This window comes from Babylonia areolata, chromosome 29 (genome assembly GCF_041734735.1).
Source record: "Babylonia areolata isolate BAREFJ2019XMU chromosome 29, ASM4173473v1, whole genome shotgun sequence".
In the NCBI taxonomy this organism is placed as follows: Eukaryota; Metazoa; Mollusca; class Gastropoda; order Neogastropoda; family Buccinidae; genus Babylonia; species Babylonia areolata.
Window position 1 is genome coordinate 26,411,222 of NC_134904.1, and position 20,273 is coordinate 26,431,494.

The following is a 20,273-nucleotide window of genomic DNA, read 5'->3' on the forward strand; positions in this document are numbered from 1 at the left end:
AGACACGAGTGTCCTGTATGTTGGTGTGAAGACAGGGTTTTCCGTATATCTGTTGGTGTGAAGACAGAGTGTCCTGTATATCTGTTGGTGTGAAGACAGGGTGTCCTGTATTCCTGTTGGTGTGAAGACAGAGTGTCCTGTTTGCCTGTTGGTGTGAAGACAGGGTGTCTTGTATGTCTGTTGCTGTGAAGACAGGGTGTCTTGTATGTCTGTTGCTGTGAAGACAGGGTGTCCTGTATTCCTGTTTGTGTGAAGACAGTGTGTCCTGTATGCCTGTTGGTGTGAAGACAGAGTGTCCTGTATGCCTGTTGGTGTGAAGACAGAGTGTACTATATTCCTGTTGGTGTGAAGACAGTGTGTCCTGTATTCCTGTTGGTGTGAAGACAGTGTGTCCTGTATTCCTGTTGGTGTGAAGACAGTGTGTCCTGTATTCCTGTTGGTGTGAAGACAGTGTGTCCTGTATTCCTGTTGGTGTGAAGACAGTGTGTCCTGTATTCCTGTTGGTGTGAAGACAGTGTGTCCTGTATTCCTGTTGGTGTGAAGACAGAGTGTCCTGTGAGACTGTTGGTGTGAAGACAGAGTGACTTGTATATTGGTGTGAAGACAGAGTGTTCTGTATACCTGTTGGTGTGAAGACAGTGTGTCCTGTATATCTGGTAGTGTGAAGAGAAAGTGTCCTGTATGTTGGTGTGAAGACAGAGTGACTTGTATATTGGTGTGAAGACAGAGTGTTCTGTATGTTGATGTGAAGACAGAGTGTCCTGTATACCTGTTGGTGTGAAGACAGTGTGTCCTGTATATCTGGTAGTGTGAAGAGAAAGTGTCCTGTATGTTGGTGTGAAGACAGATTGTCCTGTATGCCTGTTGGTGTGAAGACCGAGTGTCCTGTATGTTGGTGTGAAGACCGAGTGTCCTGTATGCCTGTTGCTGTGAAGACAAAGTGTCCTGTATACCTGTTGGTGTGAAGACAGAGTGTCCCCTATGCCTCTTGGTGTGAAGACAGAGTGTCCTGTATACCTGTTGGTGTGAAGACAGAGTGTCCTGTATGTTCGACTGAAGACAGTGTCCTGGATGTTGGTGTGTAGACAGTGTGTCATGTATATCTGTTTGTGTGAAGACAGAGTGTCCTGTATATCTTTTGGTGTGAAGACAGAGTGTCCTGTATACCTGTTGGTGTGAAGACAGAGTGTCCTGTATATCTTTTGGTGTGAAGACAGAGTGTCCTGTATACCTGTTGGTGTGAAGACAGAGTGTCCTGTATATCTTTTGGTGTGAAGACAGAGTGTCCTGAATGTTGGTGTGAAGACAGTGTCCTGGATGTTGGTGTGTAGACAGTGTGTCATGTATATCTGTTTGTGTGAAGACAGAGTGTCCTATATGTCTGTGGGTGTGAAGACAGTGTCCTGTATGCCTGTTGGTGTGAAGACAGAGTGTCCCGTATATCTGTTGCTGTGAAGACAGAGTGTCCTGTATGTTGGTGTGAAGACAGGGTTTTCCGTATATCTGTTGCTGTGAAGACACGAGTGTCCTGTATGTTGGTGTGAAGACAGGGTTTTCCGTATATCTGTTGGTGTGAAGACAGAGTGTCCTGTATATCTGTTGGTGTGAAGACAGGGTGTCCTGTATTCCTGTTGGTGTGAAGACAGGGTGTCTTGTATGTCTGTTGCTGTGAAGACAGGGTGTCTTGTATGTCTGTTGCTGTGAAGACAGGGTGTCCTGTATTCCTGTTTGTGTGAAGACAGAGTGTCCTGTATGCCTGTTGGTGTGAAGACAGTGTGTCCTGTATGCCTGTTGGTGTGAAGACAGAGTGTCCTGTATGCCTGTTGGTGTGAAGACAGAGTGTACTATATTCCTGTTGGTGTGAAGACAGTGTGTCCTGTATTCCTGTTGGTGTGAAGACAGTGTGTCCTGTATTCCTGTTGGTGTGAAGACAGTGTGTCCTGTATTCCTGTTGGTGTGAAGACAGTGTGTCCTGTATGCCTGTTGGTGTGAAGACAGTGTGTCCTGTATTCCTGTTGGTGTGAAGACAGTGTGTCCTGTATTCCTGTTGGTGTGAAGACAGTGTGTCCTGTATGCCTGTTGGTGTGAAGACAGTGTGTCCTGTATTCCTGTATTCTTTATTACTTTTGACAGAACAGATAAACGTGTGTGTGTGTGTGTGTGTGTGTGTGTGTGTGTGTGTGTGTGTGTGTGTGTGTGTGTGTGTGTGTGTTAGAACACGCTTGAACTGTTTGTATCTACTTTTTTATGTGAGAGGAAAGATAAATTCCGAATGGACAAGATATATTTGTGGATAAAACAAGTAACGGAATCAACCATTCATAAAATCAACTGACCAATGAAACCAGACAGTGTCCGTTGTCAGAATACTTATAGAAAATCAGTTACTGGACATTTTGATTAACAAACAAAAGCTCATAAGTTAAAGATGAAGAGTAAAAGATATTGCTTGAGTTGCTGGAAAGGATAGGAATGAACATTTTTATCTTTCCGCAAGGAATAATATCCGCATCTGTTTTCTTACTAATGCTGAACTGAATGGGGTTTTTTGTGCTAATGCAAAACGTTTTGTGATTATGTTCAATTCTGTTTGACGTTATCCCAAGTAAAAAATGTCAACAATAGTTTCCTATTTTTTTGTTGTATTTCATATAGATCTGACGAGCTCCTTGCTCCTCTTTTCGCGGCCCTATATCATGACAACAACGCGCTTTTGGGAGTGTTGCATGTCATTTCTGGCCAACGTCTTATCTCTCGGGCTGGCTGAATGGCGGGGTATATATCGACAGAAATGTGGAGTATGGCATTGCTGTGTAGTTGTGAACCGGGACTCTTTCACCACTGACCGTACAACAATCATCCTCTCTCACCACTGACGTGTACAACAGGGGTCATCCTCTCTCACCACTGAACTTACAACAGGGGTCATCCTCTCCCACCGCTGACCACACCACAGGGGTCATCCTCTATCACAACTGACCGTACAACAGTCATCCTCTCTCACCACTGACCGTACAACAGTCATCCTCTCTCACCACTGACCATACAACAGTCATCCTCTCTCACCACTGACCATACAACAGTCATCCTCTCACCACTGACGGTACAACAGTCATCCTCTCTCACCACTGACCGTACAACAGTCATCCTCTCACCACTGACCATACAACAGTCATCCTCTCTCAGCACTGACCGTACAACAGTCATCCTCTCACCACTGACCGTACAACAGTCATCCTCTCTCACCACTGACCGTACAACAGTCATCCTCTATCACCACTGACCGGACAACAGTCATCCTCTCTCACCACTGACCGTACAACAGGGGTCATCCTCTCTCACCACTGACCTTACAACAGGGGTCATCCTCTCTCACCACTGACCGTACAACAGTCATCCTCTATCACCACTGACCGGACAACAGTCATCCTCTCTCACCACTGACCGTACAACAGGGGTCATCCTCTCTCACCACTGACCTTACAACAGGGGTCATCCTCTCTCACCACTGACCTTACAACAGGGGTCATCCTCTCTCACCACTGACCTTACAACAGGGGTCATCCTCTATCACTACTGACCGTACAACAGGGGTCATCCTCTCTCACCACTGACCTTACAACAGGGGTCATCCTCTCTCACCACTGACCTTACAACAGGGGTCATCCTCTATCACTACTGACCGTACAACAGGGGTCATCCTCTCTCACCACTGACCATACAACAGTCATCCTCTCTCACCACTGATCATACAGCAGTCATCCTCTCTCACCACTGACCATACAACAGTCATCCTCTCTCACCAATGACCATTCAACAGTCATCCTCTCTAAACACTGACCGTACAACAACAGTCATCCTCTCTCACCACTGACCATACAACAGCCATCCTCTCTGACTACAGACCGTACAACAGGGGTCATCCTCTCTCACCACTGACTATATAACAGTCATCCTCTCTCACCACTGAACGTACAACAGTCATCCTCTAACAACTGACCGTACAACAGGGGTCATCCTCTCTCACCACTGACTGTACAACAGGGGTCATCTTCTCTCACCACTGACCGTACAACAGTCATCCTCTCACCACTGACTATATAACAGTCATCCTCTCACCACTGACCATACAACAGGGGTCATCCTCTAACAACTGACCGTACAACAGGGGTCATCCTCTCTCACCACTGACTGTACAACAGGGGTCATCTTCTCTCACCACTGACCGTACAACAGTCATCCTCTCACCACTGACCATACAACAGTCATCCTCTCACCACTGACCATAAAACAGTCATCCTCTCACCACTGACCATTCATCAGTCATCCTCTCTAACCACTGACCATTCAACAGTCATCCCCTCTCACCACTGACCATTCAACAGTCATCCTCTCTCACCAATGACCATTCAACAGTCATTCTCTCTCACCACTGACCGTACAACAGTCATCCTCTCACCACTGACCATTCAACAGTCATCCTCTCACCACTGACCATTCAACAGTCATCCTCTCACCACTGACCAATCAACAGTCATCCTCTCACCACTGACCATACAACAGTCATCCTCTCTCACCACTGACCATTCAACAGTCATCCTCTCACCACTGACCATTCAACAGTCATCCTCTCACCACTGACCAATCAACAGTCATCCTCTCTCACCACTGACCGTACAACAGTCATCCTCTCACCACTGACCATTTAAAAGTCATCCTCTCTCACCACTGACCATTCAACAGTCATCCTCTATCACCACTGACCGTACAACAGGGTCATCCTCTATCACCACTGACCGTACAACAGTCATCCTCTCTCACCACTGACCGGACAACAGTCATCCTCTCTCACCAATGACCATTCAACATTCATTCTCTCTCACCACTGACCGTACAACAGTCATCCTCTCACCACTGACCATACAACAGTCATTCTCTCACCACTGACCATACAGCAGTCATCCTCCCACGACTGACCATTCAACAGTCATCCTCTCACCACTGACCATTCAACAGTCATCCTCTCTAACCGCTGACCATTCAACAGTCATCCTCTCTTACCACTGACCATTCAACAGTCATCCTCTCTCACCAATGACCAATCAACAGTCATCCTCTCTCACCACTGACCGTACAACAGTCATCCTCTCACCACTGACCATTCAAAAGTCATCCTCTCTCACCACTGACCATTCAACAGTCATCCTCTATCACCACTGACCGTACAACAGGGGTCATCCTCTATCACCACTGACCATACAACAGGGGTCATCCTCTATCACCACTGACCATGTAACAGTCATCCTCTCTAACCACTGACCGGACAACAGTCATCCTCTCTCACCACTGACCGTACATCAGTCATCCTCTATCACTACTGACCGTACAACCGGGGTCATCCTGTCTCACCACTGACCATACAACAGTCATCCTCTCTCACCACTGACCATACAGCAGTCATCCTCTCTCACCACTGACCGTACAACAAAGGCCATCCTCTCTCACCACTGACCATACAACAGTCATCCTCTCTGAATACAGACCGTACAACAGGGGTCATCCTCTCTCACCACTGACTATATAACAGTCATCCTCTCTCACCACTGAACGTACAACAGTCATCCTCTATCACCACTGACCATAAAACAGGGGTCATCCTCTCCCACCACTGACCGTACAACAGGAGTCATCCTCTCTCACCACTGACCATACAACAGTCATCCTGTCACCACTGACCGTACAACAGTCATCCTCTCTCACCACTCACCACACAGCAGTCATCCTCTCTCACCACTGACCGCACAACAAAGGTCATCCTCTCTCAGCACTGACCATACAACAGTCATCCTCTCTGACTACAGACCGTACAACAGGGGTCATCCTCTCTCACCACTGACTATACAACAGTCATCCTCTCTCACCACTGAACGTACAACAGTCATCCTCTATCACCACTGACCATAAACAGGGGTCATCCTCTCCCACCACTGACCGTACAAAGAGGAGTCATCCTCTCTCACCACTGACCATACAACAGTCATCCTGTCACCACTGACCGTACAACAGTCATCCTCTCACAACTGACCATTCAACAGTCATCCTCTCTCACCACTGACCGTACAACAGTCATCGTCTCACCACTGACCATTCAACAGTCATCCTCTCTCACCACTGACCATACAACAGTCATCCTCTCTCACCACTGACCATACAGCAGTCATCCTCTCTCACCACTGACCGTACAACAACGGTCATCCTCTCTCACCATTGACCATTCAACAGTCATCCTCTCTCACCAATGACCATTCAACATTCATTCTCTCTCACCACTGACCGTACAACAGTCATCCTCTCACCACTGACCATACAACAGTCATCCTCTCACCACTGACCATACAACAGTCATCCTCTCACCACTGACCATACAACAGTCATCCTCTCACCACTGATCATTCAACAGACATCCTCTCTAACCACTGACCGTACAACAGTCATCCTCTCACCACTGACCATTCAACAGTCATCCTCTCACCACTGATCATTCAACAGTCATCCGCTCTCACCACTGACCGTACAACAGTCATCCTCTCACCACTGACCATTCAAAAGTCATCCTCTCTCACCACTGACCGTACAACAGTCATCCTCTCACCACTGACCATTCAAAAGTCATCCTCTATCACCACTGACCGTACTACAGGGGTGATCCTCTATCACCACTGACCATACAAAAGGGATCATCGTCTCTCACCACTGACCGTACATCAGTCATCCTCTATCACTACTGACCGTACAACCGGGGTCATCCTGTCTCACCACTGACCATACAACAGTCATCCTCTCTCACCACTGACCATACAGCAGTCATCCTCTCTCACCACTGACCGTACAACAAAGGTCATCCTCTCTCACCACTGACCATACAACAGTCATCCTCTCTGACTACAGACCGTAAAACAGTCATCCTCTCCCACCACTGACCGTACAACAGGGGTCATCCTCTCTCACCACTGACCATACAACAGTCATCCTCTCTCACCACTGACCGTACATCAGGGGTCATCCTCTATCACTACTGACCGTACAACCGGGGTCATCCTGTCTCACCACTGACCATACAACAGTCATCCTCTCTCACCACTGACCATACAGCAGTCATCCTCTCTCACCACTGACCGTACAACAAAGGTCATCCTCTCTCACCACTGACCATACAACAGTCATCCTCTCTGACTACAGACCGTAAAACAGTCATCCTCTCTCACCACTGACCATACAACAGTCATCCTCTCTCACCACTGACCGTACAACAGGGGTCATCCTCTCTCAACACTGACCATACAACAGTCATCCTCTCACCACTCACCATTCAACAGTCATCCTCTCTCACCACTGACCGTACAACAGTCATCCTCTCACCACTGACCATTCAACAGTCATCCTCTCTCACCACTGACATACAACAGTCATCCTCTCTCACCACTAACCATACAGCAATCATCCTCTCTCAGCACTGACCGTACAACAACGGTCATCCTCTCTCACCACTGACCATACAACAGTCATCCTCTCTGACTACAGACCGTACAACAGGGGTCATCCTCTCTCACCACTGACTATATAACAGTCATCCTCTCTCACCACTGAACGTACAACAGTCATCCTCTCACCACTGACCGTACAACAGGGGTCATCCTCTCTCACCACTGACCGTTCAATAGTCATCCTCTCTCACCACTGACCATACAACAGGGGTCATCCTCTCTCACCACTGACCGTACAACAGTCATCCTCTGTCACCACTGACCATACAACAGGGGTCATCCTCTATCACCACTGACCGTACAACAGTCATCCTCTCTCACCACTGACCATACAACAGGGGTCATCCTCTCTCACCACTGACCGTACAACAGTCATCCTCTCACCACTGACCATTCAACAGTCATCTTCTCTCACCACTGACCATTCAACAGTCATCCTCTCTCACCACTGACCATTCAACAGTCATCCTCTCTCACCACTGACCATACAACAGTCATCCTCTCACCACTGACCATTCAACAGTCATCCTCTCTGACCACTGACCATACAACAGTCCTCCTCTCTCACCACTGACCATACAGCAGTCATCCTCTCTAAGCACTGACCGTACATCAACGGTCATCATCTCTCACCACTGACCATACAACAGTCATCCTCTCTGACTACAGACCGTACAACAGGGGTCATCCTCTCTCACCACCGACTATATAACAATCATCCTCTCTCACCACTGAACGTACAACAGTCATCCTCTCACCACAGACCGTACAACAGGGGTCATCCTCTCTCACCACTGACTATACAACAGTCATCCTCTCTCAGCACTGACCGTACAACAACGGTTATCCTCTCACCACTGACCATTCAAGAGTCATCCTCTCTCACCACTGACCATTCAACAGTCATCCTCTCTCACCACTGAACGTACAACAGTCATCCTCTCACCACAGACCGTACAACAGGGGTCATCCTCTCTCACCACTGACTATATAACAGTCATCCTCTCTCACCACTGACCGTACAACAGTCATCCTCTCACCACTGACCATTCGACAGTCATCCTCTCTCACCACTGACCGTACAACAGTCATCCTCTCACCGCTGACCATACAACAGTCATCCTCTCTCACCACTGACCGTACAACAGTCATCCTCTGTCACCACTGACCATACAATAGGGGTCATCCTCTCTCACCACTGACCATACAACAACAGTCATCCTCTCTCACCACTGACCGTACAACAGTCATCCTCTCACCAATGACCATTCAACAGTCATCCTCTCTCACCACTGACGATACAACAGTCATCCTCTCTCACCACTGATCATGCAGCAGTCATCCTCTCTCAGCACTGACCGCACAACAACGGTCATCCTCTCTCACCACTGACCATTCAACAGTCATCCTCTCTGACTACAGACCGTACAACAGGGGTCATCCTCTCTCACCACTGACTATATAACAGTCATCCTCTCTCACCACTAAACGTACAACAGTCATCCTCTCACCACTGACCGTACAACAGGGGTCATCCTCTCTCACCACTGACCGTTCAATAGTCATCCTCTCTCACCACTGACCATACAACAATCATCCTCTCCCTCCACTGACCGTACAACAGTCATCCTCTGTCACCACTGACCATACAACAGGGGTCATCCTCTATCACCACTGACCGTACAGCAGGGGTCATCCTCTATCACCACTGACCGTACCACAGGGGTCATCCTCTCTCACCACTGACCGTACAACAGTCATCCTCTCACCACTGACCATTCAATAGTCATCTTCTCTCACCACTGACCATTCAACAGTCATCCTCTCTCACCACTGACCATTCAACAGTCATCCTCTCTCACCACTGACCATACAACAGTCATCCTCTCACCACTGACCATTCAACAGTCATCCTCTCTGACCACTGACCATACAACAGTCCTCCTCTCTCACCACTGACCATACAGCAGTCATCCTCTCTAAGCACTGACCGTACATCAACGGTCATCATCTCTCACCACTGACCATACAACAGTCATCCTCTCTGACTACAGACCGTACAACAGGGGTCATCCTCTCTCACCACCGACTATATAACAATCATCCTCTCTCACCACTGAACGTACAACAGTCATCCTCTCACCACAGACCGTACAACAGGGGTCATCCTCTCTCACCACTGACTATACAACAGTCATCCTCTCTCAGCACTGACCGTACAACAACGGTTATCCTCTCACCACTGACCATTCAAGAGTCATCCTCTCTCACCACTGACCATTCAACAGTCATCCTCTCTCACCACTGAACGTACAACAGTCATCCTCTCACCACAGACCGTACAACAGGGGTCATCCTCTCTCACCACTGACTATATAACAGTCATCCTCTCTCACCACTGACCGTACAACAGTCATCCTCTCACCACTGACCATTCGACAGTCATCCTCTCTCACCACTGACCGTACAACAGTCATCCTCTCACCGCTGACCATACAACAGTCATCCTCTCTCACCACTGACCGTACAACAGTCATCCTCTGTCACCACTGACCATACAATAGGGGTCATCCTCTCTCACCACTGACCATACAACAACAGTCATCCTCTCTCACCACTGACCGTACAACAGTCATCCTCTCACCAATGACCATTCAACAGTCATCCTCTCTCACCACTGACGATACAACAGTCATCCTCTCTCACCACTGATCATGCAGCAGTCATCCTCTCTCAGCACTGACCGCACAACAACGGTCATCCTCTCTCACCACTGACCATTCAACAGTCATCCTCTCTGACTACAGACCGTACAACAGGGGTCATCCTCTCTCACCACTGACTATATAACAGTCATCCTCTCTCACCACTAAACGTACAACAGTCATCCTCTCACCACTGACTGTACAACAGGGGTCATCCTCTCTCACCACTGACTATATAACAGTCATCCTCTCTCACCACTGAACGTACAACAGTCATCCTCTCACCACAGACCGTACAACAGGGGTCATCCTCTCTCACCACTGACTATACAACAGTTATCCTCTCTCACCACTGACCGTACAACAACGGTCATCCTCTCACCACTGACCATTCAACAAACAACGGTCATCCTCTCACCACTGACCATTCAACAGTCATCCTCTCTCCCCACTGACCATTCAACAGTCATCCTCTCTCACCACTGACCGTAGAACAGTCATCCTCTCACCACTGACCATTTAAAAAAGTCATCCTCTCACCACTGACCAATCAACAGTCATCCTCTCTCACCACTGACCGTACAACAGTCATCCTCTCTCACCACTGTCCGTACAACAGTCATCCTCTCACCATTGACCATACAACAGTCATCCTCTCTCACCACTGACCATACAACAGTCATCCTCTCTCAGCACTGACCATACAGCAGTCATCCTCTCTCAGCACTGACCGTACAACAACGGTCATCCTCTCTCACTACTGACCATACAACAGTCGTCCTCTCTGACTACAGATCGTACAACAGGGGTCATCCTCTCTGACCACTGACTATATAACAGTCATTCTCTCTCACCACTGACCGTACAACAGTCATCCTCTTACCACTGACCATTCAACAGTCATCCTCTCTCACCACTGACCATACAACAGTCGTCCTCTCTGACTACAGATCGTACAACAGGGGTCATCCTCTCTGACCACTGACTATATAACAGTCATTCTCTCTCACCACTGACCGTACAACAGTCATACTCTTACCACTGACCATTCAACAGTCATCCTCTCTCACCACTGACCGTACAACAGTCATCCTCTGTCACCACTGACCATACAGCAGTCATCCTCTCACAGCACTGACCGTACAACAACGGTCATCCTCTGTCACCACTGACCATTCAACAGTCATCCTCTCCCACCACTGACCGTACAACAGTCATCCTCTGTCACCACTGACCATACAATAGGGGTCATCCTCTCTCACCACTGACCGTACAACAGGGGTCATCCTCTCTCACCACTGACCATACAACAGTCATCCTCTCACCACTGACCGTACAACAGTCATCCTCTCACCAATGACCATTCAACAGTCATCCTCTCTCACCACTGACGATACAACAGTCATCCTCTCTCACCACTGACCGTACAACAGTCATCCTCTCACCACTGACCATTCAACAGTCATCCTCTCTCACCACTGACGATACAACAGTCATCCTCTCTCACCACTGATCATGCAGCAGTCATCCTCTCTCAGCACTGACCGCACAACAACGGTCATCCTCTCTCACCACTGACCATTCAACAGTCATCCTCTCTGACTACAGACCGTACAACAGGGGTCATCCTCTCTCACCACTGACTATATAACAGTCATCCTCTCTCACCACTAAACGTACAACAGTCATCCTCTCACCACTGACTGTACAACAGGGGTCATCCTCTCACCACTGACCATTCAACAGTCATCCTCTCTCCCCACTGACCATTCAACAGTCATCCTCTCTCACCACTGACCGTAGAACAGTCATCCTCTCACCACTGACCATTTAAAAAAGTCATCCTCTCACCACTGACCAATCAACAGTCATCCTCTCTCACCACTGACCGTACAACAGTCATCCTCTCACCACTGACCATACAACAGTCATCCTCTCTCACCACTGTCCGTACAACAGTCATCCTCTCACCATTGACCATACAACAGTCATCCTCTCTCACCACTGACCATACAACAGTCATCCTCTCTCAGCACTGACCATACAGCAGTCATCCTCTCTCAGCACTGACCGTACAACAACGGTCATCCTCTCTCAATACTGACCATACAACAGTCGTCCTCTCTGACTACAGATCGTACAACAGGGGTCATCCTCTCTGACCACTGACTATATAACAGTCATTCTCTCTCACCACTGACCGTACAACAGTCATCCTCTCTCACCACTGACGATACAACAGTCATCCTCTCTCACCACTGATCATGCAGCAGTCATCCTCTCTCAGCACTGACCGCACAACAACGGTCATCCTCTCTCACCACTGACCATTCAACAGTCATCCTCTCTGACTACAGACCGTACAACAGGGGTCATCCTCTCTCACCACTGACTATATAACAGTCATCCTCTCTCACCACTGAACGTACAACAGTCATCCTCTCACCACTGACTGTACAACAGGGGTCATCCTCTCTCACCACTGACTATATAACAGTCATCCTCTCTCACCACTGAACGTACAACAGTCATCCTCTCACCACAGACCGTACAACAGGGGTCATCCTCTCTCACCACTGACTATACAACAGTCATCCTCTCTCACCACTGACCGTACAACAACGGTCATCCTCTCACCACTGACCATTCAACAGTCATCCTCTCTCCCCACTGACCACTCAACAGTCATCCTCTCTCACCACTGACCGTAGAACAGTCATCCTCTCACCACTGACCATTCAAAAGTCATCCTCTCTCAGCACTGACCATACAGCAGTCATCCTCTCTCAGCACTGACCGTACAACAACGGTCATCCTCTCTCAATACTGACCATACAACAGTCGTCCTCTCTGACTACAGATCGTACAACAGGGGTCATCCTCTCTGACCACTGACTATATAACAGTCATTCTCTCTCACCACTGACCGTACAACAGTCATCCTCTCTCACCACTGACGATACAACAGTCATCCTCTCTCACCACTGATCATGCAGCAGTCATCCTCTCTCAGCACTGACCGCACAACAACGGTCATCCTCTCTCACCACTGACCATTCAACAGTCATCCTCTCTGACTACAGACCGTACAACAGGGGTCATCCTCTCTCACCACTGACTATATAACAGTCATCCTCTCTCACCACTGAACGTACAACAGTCATCCTCTCACCACTGACTGTACAACAGGGGTCATCCTCTCTCACCACTGACTATATAACAGTCATCCTCTCTCACCACTGAACGTACAACAGTCATCCTCTCACCACAGACCGTACAACAGGGGTCATCCTCTCTCACCACTGACTATACAACAGTCATCCTCTCTCACCACTGACCGTACAACAACGGTCATCCTCTCACCACTGACCATTCAACAGTCATCCTCTCTCCCCACTGACCACTCAACAGTCATCCTCTCTCACCACTGACCGTAGAACAGTCATCCTCTCACCACTGACCATTCAAAAGTCATCCTCTCACCACTGACCAATCAACAGTCATCCTCTCTCACCACTGACCGTACAACAGTCATCCTCTCACCACTGACCATACAACAGTCATCCTCTCTCACCACTGTCCGTACAACAGTCATCCTCTCACCATTGACCATACAACAGTCATCCTCTCTCACCACTGACCATACAACAGTCATCCTCTCTCAGCACTGACCATACAGCAGTCATCCTCTCTCAGCACTGACCGTACAACAACGGTCATCCTCTCTCACTACTGACCATACAACAGTCGTCCTCTCTGACTACAGATCGTACAACAGGGGTCATCCTCTCTGACCACTGACCATTCAACAGTCATCCTCTCCCACCACTGACCGTACAACAGTGATCCTCTGTCACCACTGACCATACAACAGGGGTCATCCTCTCCCACCACTGACCATACAACAGTCATCCTCTCACCACTGACTGTAGAATAGTCATCCTCTCACCACTGACCATTCAACAGTCATCCTCTCTCACCACTGACCGTACAACAGTCATCCTCTCACCACTGACCATTCAACAGTCATCCTCTCTCACCACTGACCATTCAACAGTCATCCTCTCTCACCACTGACCATACAGCAGTCATCCTCTCTCAGCACTGACCGTACAACAACAGTCATCCTCTCTCACCACTGACCATACAACAGTCATCCTCTCTGACTACAGACCGTACACCAGGGGTCATCCTCTCTCACCACGGACTATATAACAGTCATCCTCTCTCACCACTGAACGTACAACAGTCATCCTCTCACCACTGACCGTACAACAGGGGTCATCCTCTCTCACCACTGACCGTTCAACAGTCATCCTCTCTCACCACTGACTGTACAACAGTCATCCTCTCTCACCACTGACCATACAACAGGGGTCATCCTCTATCACCACTGACCGTACAACAGGGGTCATCCTCTCTCACCACTGACCATACAACAGTCATCCTCTCACCACTGACCATTCAACAGTCATCGTCTCTCACCACTGTCCATTCAACAGTCATCCTCTCTCACCACTGACCATTCAACAGTCATCCTCTCTGACTACAGACCGTACAACAGGGGTCATCCTCTCTCACCACGGACTATATAACAGTCATCCTCTCTCAACACTGAACGTACAACAGTCATCCTCTCACCACTGACCATTCAACAGTCATCCTCTGTCACCACCGATCATTCAACAGTCATCCTCTCTTACCACTGACCATTCAACAGTCATCCTCTCTCACCACTGACCGTACAACAGTCATCCTCTATCACCACTGACAGGACAAGTCATCCTCTATCACCACTGACCGTACAACAGGGGTCATCCTCTCTCACCACTGACTATATAACAGTCATCCTCTCTCACCACTGACCGTACAACAGTCATCCTCTGACCACTGACCATTCAAGAGTCATCCTCTCTCACCACTGACCGTACAACAGTCATCCTCTCACCGCTGACCATACAACAGTCATCCTCTCTCACCACTGACCGTACAACAGTCATCCTCTGTCACCACTGACCATACAGCAGTCATCCTCTCTCAGTACTGACCGTACAAAAACGGTCATCCTCTCTCACCACTGACCATTCAACAGTCATTCTATCCCACCACTGACCGTACAACAGTCATCCTCTGTCACCACTGACCGTACAGCAGGTGTCATTCTCTATCACCACTGAACGTACAACAGGGGTCATCCTCTCTCACCACTGACCGTACAACAGTCATCCTCTCACCACTGACCATACAACAGTCATCCTCTCACCACTGACCATTCAACAGTCATCCTCTCTCACCACTGACCATTCAACAGTCATCCTCTCTCACCACTGACCATTCAACAGTCATCCTCTCTCACCACTGACCATTCAACAGTCATCCTCTCTGACTACAGACCGTACAACTGGGGTCATCCTCTCTCACCACTGACTATATAACAGTCATCCTCTCTCACCACTGAACGTACAACAGTCATCCTCTCACCACTGACCGTACAACAGGGGTAATCCTCTCTCACCACTGACCGTTCAACAGTCATCCTCTCTCACCACTGACTGTACAATAGTCATCCTCTCCCACCACTGACCGTACAACAGTCATCCTCTCTCACCACTGACCATACAACAGGGGTCATCCTCTATCACCACTGACCGTACAACAGGGGTCCTTCTCTCTCACCACTGACCATACAAGAGTCATCCTCTCACCACTGACCATTCAACAGTCATCCTCTCTCACCACTGACCATGCAACAGTCATCCTCTCACCACTGACCATTCAACAGTCATCCTCCCTCACCACTGACCATTCAACAGTCATCCTCTCTAACTACTGACCGTACAACAGTCATCCTCTCACCACTGACATTCAACAGTCATCCTCTCTCACCACTGACCATTCAACAGTCATCCTCTCACCACTGACCATTCAACAGTCATCCTCTATCACCACTGACCGTACAACAGTCATCCTCTCACCACTGACCATTCAACAGTCATCCTCTCTCACCACTGACCATTCAACAGTCATCCTCTCTCACCACTGACCATTCAACAGTGATCCTCTATCACTACTGACCGTACAACAGTCATGCTCTCTCACCACTGACCGTACAACAGTCATCCTCTATCACCACTGACCTTACGACAGGGGTCATCCTCTCTCACCACTGACCTTACAACAGGGGTCATCCTCTCTCACCACTGACCGTACATCAGTCATCCTCTCTCACCACTGACCATACAGCAGTCATCCTCTCTCAGCACTGACCGTACAACAACGGTCATCCTCTCTCATCACTGACCATACAACAGTCATCCTCTCTGACTACAAACCGTACAACAGGGGTCATCCTCTCTAACCACTGACTATATAAAAGTTATCCTCTCTTACCACTGAACGTACAACAGTCATCCTCTGTCACCACTGACCATGCAACAGGGATCATCCTCTATCACCACTGACCGTACAACAGTCATCCTTTCACCACTGACCATTCAACAGTCATCCTCTCTCACCACTGACCGTACAACAGTCATCCTCTCTCACCACTGACCGTACAACAGTCATCCTCTCACCACTGACCATTCAACAGTCATCCTCTCTCACCACTGACCATACAACAGTCATCATCTCTCACCACTGACCATACAGCAGTCATCCTCTCTCAGCACTGACCGTACAACAACGGTCATCCTCTCACCACTGACCATTCAACAGTCATCCTCTCTCACCACTGACCATTCAACAGTCATCCTCTCTCACCACTGACCGTACAACAGTCATCCTCTCACCACTGACCATTCAACAGTCATCCTCTCTCACCACTGACCATACAGCAGTCATCCTGTCTCAGCACTGACCGTACAACAACGGTCATCCTTTCTCACCACTGACCATACAACAGTCATCCTCTCTGACTACAGACCGTACAACAGGGGTCATCTGACTACAGACCGTACAACAGGGGTCATCCTCTCTCACCACTGACTATATAACAGTCATCCTCTCTCACCACTGACCGTACAACAGTCATCCTCTCACCACTGACCATTCAACAGTCATCCTCTCTCACCACTGACCGTACAACAGTCATCCTCTCACCGCTGACCATACAACAGTCATCCTCTCTCACCACTGACCGTACAACAGTCATCCTCTCACCACTGACCATTCAACAGTCATCCTCTCACACCACTGACCGTACAACAGGGGGTCCAGGTCATGGTCCCTGTGCAGGTATCGGGGGTCAATCAAAGGGGGGGGGGGGGGGGGGGTCGGGGGGACTGCAGTCTGATGGTGCCCACACTGGCCGGACGCAGCAAGGTTGGGGCACAGGTCATCCCGTGGTGCTGGCTTCTGACCGCCTGTCTGGCTGCTTCCTGCAACGTGGTGCCACAGTTGTGGTCAGTGGATGTGGAGGGCTATTTCTGCGTCATCTGTGTGTGTGTGTGTGTGTGTGTGTGTGTGTGTGTGTGTGATTGACATCGCTGTTTACATTGATCAGTTTGAAAATTCGATTGACCATTCAGGAAAACAAACGAGATAAGAGAGGCAAGGCCTTCAAGACTCACTTGTGATATGCATTTAATCCAACAAGGGAATTAAGAAGAATAAAAAAGAATAAAAAAAGAAATGGATAATCTGGCGCACACACACACACACACACACACACACACACACAGACACACACACACTGTGATCTAGATCTATATGTGTGTTTGGGGAAAAAAAAAGGTGAAATACCGGGAAAGTGGGCTGCTTCAGATGGAATTGTTCCGTTTCAAGCATGCAATTTTCAATTCTACCAACACTCAATCTTGACGAAAAGGCAGAAAATACTATTTGGTTCAATATATGTTAATAGGCCCACTGGTGACAGTAAATAAGAGGTCGCTTATTCACCCACAAGGTCAGTCAGTGGATGAGATGTTTAAAGTTCAACATCGAGGATTTTACTGACCTGAGTAAGAAAGATGCTGCTTCAATCTAACTGCCGAAGCTACACCTTGCCTCAAAAGCCCACAATACCAGCAAACTATTTATACTGTCTGATGAGAGTAAATTAACAGCGGAGTTGTTCGATACTAGTTCTTTCAGAAGTGTGAGAAAACAACGGGAATCCCCAATATGCAAACCCAAAATATGCGACATTCTGCATTTCCAAAAATGTTCCATTCTATGTTTGATGTCAATCAGCCATGGCACGACCACTTGCATGTCCATTACACCAACCTGCCGCCCCTTTCGTGTCAGCTGAATGGAGTATACTGCAACATCTATTTTTAGACAGGAAGCGAGCAACCAAAACATCCTTCGGTATCTCGAAACATCGCTGTCTGCTAGTAGTTGCTTAGCATATTTGTACTTGGCCTCCAAACGATATGGAAAACAGTACATTAAAGATTATGTTACTAAAAACAAAACAAAAAAACAACAACTTAATACATCTTTCAATGTTAGGCATGTTTCACAGACTTCCACGCTTGGACTACTATAAATAGACGCACAGTTGGTAAAGTTGTCTTCCTTCGTGCATGCAGAATCCGACGTGATGTAACTGAAATTGTGCTTGAAAAATCGATTTTGTGTATTTGTATCCTTGTTGGGGACAATCATGAGTAAGTTTTTTTTTAGGCCTGCGAACAAATGTAAATAGTGTGAGACCTTCCCACTGAATATAAAACACAAAAGCCCTTTTATGCCATGAGTCCTGTTTTAAAATGCAATGTTTTTCGATAAGTGAGATCTGGTATAAGATAATTATCTCCCTTACTAATAATTAGTTTTTCGCCAATAAGTATAAGGTACCATTAACATGCACATTGAGAGGTTTGTGTGTAAATGTAACTTCTACACTGAGCAAAGGAAGTTCCATTTTCAGTAACAAAAATATTAATGAACTGCTATTGTTCAGTGTGTCAGTATGTCACACAGAAATGCTCAGTTTTATGTACAAAAAAGAAAGAAAGAAAAATGTAACAGTAATTTTTTTGTGAAAATATTTAAATCTATTTTGTGCCATTCCCAGGGATGCAATATCATTATGATTAGAATGTATGGAAAGAACTGATCATCTGCTACTGTTGTGCCAAATTTGGTATCAACTGAGTATTTCCAGAGAAGATGACAATGTTAAAGGTTACCACACACACACACACATACACACACACAAAGAAAAAAAAGAAAAAAGGGTGGCAATCTTCCTTGGGAGAGCTGCCCGAATTTCACACAGAGAAGTCTGTTGTGACAAAAATTAGTAATACAATACAGTACAATACAATACAGGTAAATAAGTCTCTATTATCTGTTTATTCCCATACCTGCTGTGTCGATGGCCACGTGCTCCAATTTGTGTTTAACTGAAAACCAGTTTGTTCATGTCCGTGTGCTTTTGGTACTTCACTGTATGTGTTCACGTGTGCGTAAGTGTGTGTGTGCGAGTGAGTTGACAGAATATTTTCTATAAATTTTGGAGCATTTATTTCTCTCTTTTTTTTCTTTTCTTTTTTTTTTTAATATCCCACGAAAGGTTTTGCATTTTTTCACCATCATTAGTCAGATTCATAATTACTGTGTTGATTCATGTAATGTGAGCTGATGCTTACGTCAGTCTTGAGTCTCTCTCTCGCCCCCCCCCCCCTCTCTCTCTCTCATTTGCAAAAAGAAATGATTTCTTTTGCATGTCAACCTCAGATAACCTTGATGGCAAAAGATATATCAGAAGCTTTGAATATTTGGCCAAACAGATGCAGTATGTGTGGTTGGATTGGTTTGACATTTTCTTCTGTAGCCAAAGTTGGAGTCTACCATTATTTTTCAAGGAAAGAACTTTGTTTTGTTTCAATGTGTGCTTTCGCCATGTTCATTCGTTTATTCTAATGTTTTGTTATGCAATGAAAGTATGTTGACGCATTCACCCATGTCATAAGAACCTCATGGCCAATGGCATTAAAGTATGAAAGCGTCAAAAGCTTCAAAGCGTTTCTCTCTCTCTCTCTCTCTCTCTCTCTCTCTGTCTCTCTCT

At 47.4% G+C, this 20,273-nt stretch overlaps 1 pseudogene across 1 annotated transcript in view; it reads right to left on the bottom strand.

Annotated features, from left to right (window-relative positions):
- LOC143274626 (glucose dehydrogenase [FAD, quinone]-like) overlaps positions 1–20,273 on the bottom strand; it is a 46,365-nt pseudogene that overhangs the window by 10,519 nt on the left and 15,573 nt on the right. Inside the window, exons 10-11 of the transcript XR_013053293.1 lie at positions 17,449–17,628; positions 2,918–2,941 (exon numbers count right to left, since the gene is read on the bottom strand). The product of XR_013053293.1 is annotated as a glucose dehydrogenase [FAD, quinone]-like (transcript). The remainder of the gene's footprint in view (positions 1–2,917; positions 2,942–17,448; positions 17,629–20,273) is intronic.